This window comes from Hipposideros armiger, unplaced genomic scaffold, assembly GCF_001890085.2.
Source record: "Hipposideros armiger isolate ML-2016 unplaced genomic scaffold, ASM189008v1 scaffold_457, whole genome shotgun sequence".
Taxonomy (NCBI): Eukaryota; Metazoa; Chordata; class Mammalia; order Chiroptera; family Hipposideridae; genus Hipposideros; species Hipposideros armiger.
Window position 1 is genome coordinate 1,338,720 of NW_017731807.1, and position 6,483 is coordinate 1,345,202.

Genomic DNA, 6,483 nt, shown 5'->3' on the forward strand with positions numbered 1-6,483 from the left:
AGACAGACAGACAGACAGACAGACAGACAGACAAAGGGGTTCATGGAGGAGCTTGGGCATCTGAGGTGGTTGTGGCTTCTCCAAGGGAAGTTTGGGAGCTGACTGCTGGGATATCCACTGCTGAGCTGCATCGGGTTCTCTAGTTTCTCCAGGAGATGATAGTTGATCCCAAAACACATATATTGAAACAAATATCTGTTTGACTGGGTAGAACTGCCCTCCAGTTCATCCATCCATTCATCCATCCATCTACCCATCCATGCATACATATATCCAATCATTCTTCCTTTCATCCATCACTAAACAAATATTTTTTAGTATTTCTCATGTGACAGCACAGCGCTGGGCATCAGGCATATACAGTTGAATGAGACCCAGCTCCTGCTTCCAAGAAACTTGTGGTCTAGTTAGGGAGACACACAGGCAAATGAAAAAAGGCACAGAAGGATTCTAGGAATCATTTGTGCATTAATTCCTCTATCCAACACCTATTTACTGAGCACCTGCAGTTATGAGCCGTCCTCATGAGCTTACAGTCTAGTGACAGAGGTGAGGATGGGCATCTTGTCTTCTGGAACATGTCTCCAAGGTAGCTTCAAAGGCAAGAGAAGGTTGGAGGTGGCATATCAGCTCTTAACTGGAAGTGACATACATCGCTTCCTCTCACAGTCCATTGATCAGAATTGATCATATGCCTCCAAGCTAACTGAAACGTAAGCTGGAAAATGTTGGGAAGGAACTGAGATATTCAGTGAGCACAAACTCTTTATGCCACAGCAACCAATGGTTTCTGCCACTCCAAGTTAAGTAAAAAAGACTCCCCCTCATGGAATTTGAATAGTAAGGCAAATAATTCAAGGACAACAAGAACCACATGACTTCACTCATATGTGGGATATAAAACAGAAAGCAACAAATGAACAAACAAACATAAAATCAAAGACACAGACAACAGTATGGTAGCTACCAGAAGGGAAGGGGAGTTGGAGGAGGTAGAAGAGACTAAAGGGGATCAAATATATGGTGATGGAAGGAGGCTAGACTTTGGGTGGTAAACACACAATGCAATATACAGATGATGTATTTATTATACAACTGTACACTGGAAACTTATGTAATCTTATTAACCAATGTCACCCAATAAATTCAATAAAATTAAAAAAATAATAATTCAAGGACAAAAAACGATAGGCGCTTCATCATTTCAATGGCATTGCCTGAAGAGAATGTCCATTAGTTCCTATGTCCAGAGTTTCCCAGGTTTCCAGTCCTTCCTGAGGACTATGCTTAGCTCTTTCTTTAATTCTTCAAGGCACTCAGCTTCTTTTTTGTGCATTCCTTTATGGCTTGAATTAGCAGGAATTGTTTTCTGTTGGTTGAAACCACAGAAGTTTAACAGCTACATATCTCTAAATCACTTCTGATACATTGAACCTCAATAAAGAATGAACAGTTCAAGTGCTGTCTGCTGGTCAACATTGTACTTTCTGAAGCATCAGTCTATTTATTTCAATGGTCGTGTTTGTGTAATTATTCAAATATATATTTTGCATTTTGTCCACATTGTTTTATAAAACTCAGTGAAACTGAAAACCCAAAGCACTGATGCCTGCAATAGGAGACAGAGATGAAAATCATTAGGTGAATTCAGAGGGACACATTTTTGGCCTTAATAGGTGCCCATGGAATTGGAGCAAAAAGAAAGAAAACAGAATTAAAGAATGTATATGAAATGTTGGAATTTCATCATTGAGGATGAAATCTAGAAGGTAACATATGATTAGTGATATAATATTCTCTAAATCTCTGGAAATGAAACCTGCTTTATAATAGGCAAGACTTTTGTCCAACTTTGGGGCAAGTTTTTAAGAAAGCGTATGTGGGCACTCCCTGCATACCCTGGGCAGCATGTCCTCCTCCTTTTGCCCTGCTTCCAGTGGCTCTTCCTCAATGAAGAGTGAAGTGCTCAGCACTGGTCCCTCCTCTTCCCCATTCAGGGCCTGCTGAAGTTGACCTGGGGTCTTTTGGTACGGGCCCTTAATGCCACTGCGCAATCCCTCAGGCCTGTTTCAGCTGGGGCTGCCACCCACCCTAGTAGAATGTGGCAGGAGCTCTGGGTGCCATCCATCCTGAGATAAAAGCTAAGCTCTTGGGGAGGTGACCTCAGGGATCAAGGTGGAGAATAAGCCAATGACATGCGTGAGAACTCGAGTGGCCCCAAATCAGACAACCTGTAGAAAACAGTAACAAGTTCTCAAGGAGGCACATGGCTTGGGAGTGGGTGGTTAAGACCAAGAGAGAAGTCTGACAGATGGTGTACTGGCTGGGCCAGCCAATAACAAAGAGAATGAAGGTGAGGCAAGCCCATATATTAGGTGGTTATGGACATTTATATGCTTGGCTTGGTTGTTTGAATGGTGAGGTAGAGCAGAATGGAAAGCCCTTTGTTGAACTTGCAGTCCGGAGTATATTTGAATCAACATTTTGTCCCAACATTTTGTCATGAAAAAAATCATGAGAGTTTTTTGGCATAAAATAGAAGTTAATTTTGTTTGGCATTAAAAAGTGTGTGGTAATAACCTATGTGCCTGATTATGTAATCCATTCATGAAATGTTAATTCTGCTGTAATAAGGTGTTGAGTGAAACTTTTCCTGTGGCCACAAAATTAGAACTAGGGCCCACAGGTGAAACTATTAAGTACTAAGTACTCCACATTCTAATGAAGTCAATAAATGGCTCAGCCGCTCCCACCTGATCCCCATCCCAAGGGCTTTCTGAGAGTTTGTGCAACCGGCTCTGCCATAATCTCAACTCCCATTTCCCATTCCCCAAGCCACCCAGCAGATAACTTGTCAGGGAGGGAGAGAGTAGGAGTGGGTGGGATACAGCATCTGGGCTGGGGGCTACCCACAGCAAACGCCACGTTCTTTGGAAGAATCATTTATGGAGGCTGGAGGTGCCTTTTAGGATGGGAGATGGGCATCTCATGGCTGGATGGCTGGAGCTGGGCTACAGAACACAGAAAGAAGTCACAACGCAGGGTCCTGAGGAGAAGGTGGTGGTAGCCCCCGACCCAGTCCCCTGGGCTTCCCAGGCAGCCATTGGACACACAGAAGCTGCTGTACTCAGAGAAGTGCATGGGGGTGCCTACCACTGTTGGGCTAAAGAAAGACATGGCTGCTGCTTTTAGAGGGGTCTAGTGGTGAAAAAGGTTGGGGAGTAGCTGAACCCCAATCGCCGGGAGGACCATACCCTGGATAGATACAAATGTTGTGAGAATCTGAAGCTTTTCCAATTTTGAAGAACCTCTTCAAGGAAAAAAAAAAATGGCTGGCGTGCTTGGATGGGGCTTATGCAGGCGAAAGGCTGTGAAGTTTCAACTTTATTCACTTCATAGTGAACCCATCTCTGTACATGCCCATGTGGTCAGGGACCCCCTCCTTATTTCTCACCCCCAGCCAATATCAGAGAGAGGAAGAAAACTTCCTCAATAGCGACCAGTTAAGCTTCTGCTGTGTTCCTGTTACTGGAGAGCCGGCCCTTCTCAGAGCGGTGTACAGGTTCTTGGCATCTCGAACAAAGAATTGAACGAGACACAGTAATACAGGGTAAAACAGCAGTTTATTAGAAGCAAAAGTACACTCCAAAGAGGTGGGAGCAGCTGGAGTAGAAGGGAGTGGCTCAAGGGCCCTGACTAATTAGGCTTTGGTAGTTTTTATCCCTTTTTCTCTATAATGGGTTACTCCTCTCTAACTGTGGGCCTATTTGATTGATACCTGTGATTGACAAGAGGCTATTACCTCATCTTTTTAGACTGCGGATGTTTCTTCCCAGAATTCAGTCTGTTATAATAATATTAATGAACTTCTGGGCATATGTATGATATTACAATGATGGTATAATGAGACTAAGGTTAGATGAAGGTGGTAGTAGCCTTTACTGTGCAGGTGTGAGTGACTGGTCTAATCTAGTTAGGCATTTTGTATTCTTTAGTTTCCCTGTAATGGTAAACAAGGGAAAGTTTGGGTGGAGAGGGGAGGTCAATTGGGCAGTTATTTCTTGTAGGCCATGTTGGATGTGCAGGAATGTTATCTGATGTATCCAGGCATCTTGGAAGCCCAATTCCTGTCTCTAACTGCCTGCCTTATGTCCCCCTTGAGAGACATGATCCCCATAAATCTCTATGGGAAGTTGAGGGGCAGGAGATCTCTTCTTCCGTATCTGCTTCCTGCTGAATGTGGCTGTTGTTCATGCCTTTTGGGGATTCACGGGACTCTTGCCCTATCTGATCTTAGATGAGGGGAAGGGGTTTCGAGATTCACCTGGAGGACCATGTTGACCTCTGTGGTGGGGATGTACTGGAAGTCTTGGTGGGGTATCACTTGTATCCTAACAGTCCCTAGATGAGTAGAGATAGATTTTAGTTAATAAAGTTAAAAGTGTTGGCCCAAGGAGCAGGACTCAAAGCCATTGATGCAGGGTGACTGTGTGATGGAAAGTTTGTTCAGCTTCATGGAGTCTGTGGCCTTTCTTCTGGTTTAACTGGTCATTCAGTTATTGTTCACCCAGGAGCTAGGCCTGGAAAGAATGCTGAGCTACAATGACCATAGTCAACAAGGATAAATCACAAGCTCTAGGGTAATTCTCTAAAGCAGGGGGTAGGAGATTTCTATGATTCAGGTTAAAAACAATCTATTGTTTATGATTAAGAAACTGATTTGAAAAATGATTATAGCCAGAGGCTAGGGAGCTAAGACACTAGGGAAAAGGAGACTTAAAGTTTTTATAGTGAGAAGCCCTTTTGTTTGGCCCATATCATTCCTCATTCAAAGAGTGAGGGGGCAAGGTTCCCAAGATCAAATTATGCCCAATGTCCCTCCTTTTCTGACCATGGAGCCAGAGTTGGGGGAGGAGGAAAGGAGCAGACATGCACTCCCCACTGCCCCCAGGTCCCTGACAGGCGTGATGAGGAGCAGACATTTACAGCAGATAGGAGATTGGGGTTTTCAACTATACAAAAGTTTTGAAGGCATTGATTGGAGAAATGTAAAATGTGTTCATGTTCATATCCCACCAAGTCAAAACTGTTTCATAATCTGATTACACAGACGTTGGTGTGGAGTTTAAATTGCGCTCTTGCAGAAAAGAATCAAGGCAGCATGAAGCTGAACTGCCTGTTAGATAAATATCTCCAGGGCACTCTTGAGAGGCACCTGAGACCCAGATATGAACTACTGGGTTTGCTTCCTGTTCCCAAGATTTGCCAGACATTCAGTCTTTGACAAGTACTTTTGCTGCTGAAGACCTCAGTTTTCATGTGTGCAAAATGGTTGTGTGAGAATTAGAGGACTAGAGTTGTGTGAGGATGAACCATCTGCCCCACACTTAACCTCCCTGTCAAAATCTGGTCACTCAAAATCTATAACTCATAAAGATGTTGACAGCCAGTGCTGTATTGAGCTTAGAGACCAGCCACGCTATCATTTGCATCATCTCCTCTGAGGTAAGACCTGAACCATTCCTCTACCTTCTAAAAGTTGTGTCAGGCCAAAAGTACTTTTATGCAAGGCTGTGTGCATATTCTCACCTCAGGTCCTAACCTTTCCCTGGGTTAAGTACCCCATAAATAGGCTTTTCAGGAAAAGTCATACCATAGGGGAAGTTTCCAGGCTGACTCTCAGAGGAGTCACAGCTTGAAGACTGTCTTTTCTCCGTCGTTCATCCTTCACTCTCTTCCTCCCTCCCAAGCCAGCAATTTCTTCTTTTCTTTCCTATTAAACCAGTCTAACCCCCACTGCATTCCATAATCTTTTTGAGGGTGTCTGTCAGGACAATTTAGATTGCAAACAACAAGAAACCCAATTCCATCTGACTTAAGAAAAGAAAACAACTTGCAATCCCATGGTACTCGAACAGCTGGATCTGGCTGTAGGCGCAAACAGTGGCAACAGACTTAGTCTCTACCCATCTGTCAGTTCTGCTTCTTGTCTTTGTGGTGGAAAGATGACTCAACATCCTATCCTCTCAGCAACCCCAGAGGAAAAAAGACAACTTTTCGCCTGGCTTCCAGCAACATCTCAGCACTGAGCCTCTTTTGTCTGGCCCAGGTTACCTGCCTGTCCTTGAAGCAATCCTTGCTGCCAAAGGGATGGAATGATTGGTCAGGAAGGGGAGGTCTGAGGTCATTTCCACCCAGTTCCATAGGAACTGATAATGGAACAGGGATGGTTGCCCATTGAGCAGGATGGATATTGGGAAGGCCGAACAACTGATGTCCACTATGAGTCATCATGTCAGAAACATTGGGTCTGGGGCAGGGACAGCTAGGCTCAAAAAAAATGGTTGACCAATGGGCTGGTCACCCATTGGTGGCTTTGGGATAGTCTGTCCTACTCTAATGCCCCCGTGGCTGGCTCTTGAATGGTCAGAGGTGGAATGTGGGTTGTTGGTGAGGTCCTGCCCAAAGATCGATGGACCTTAA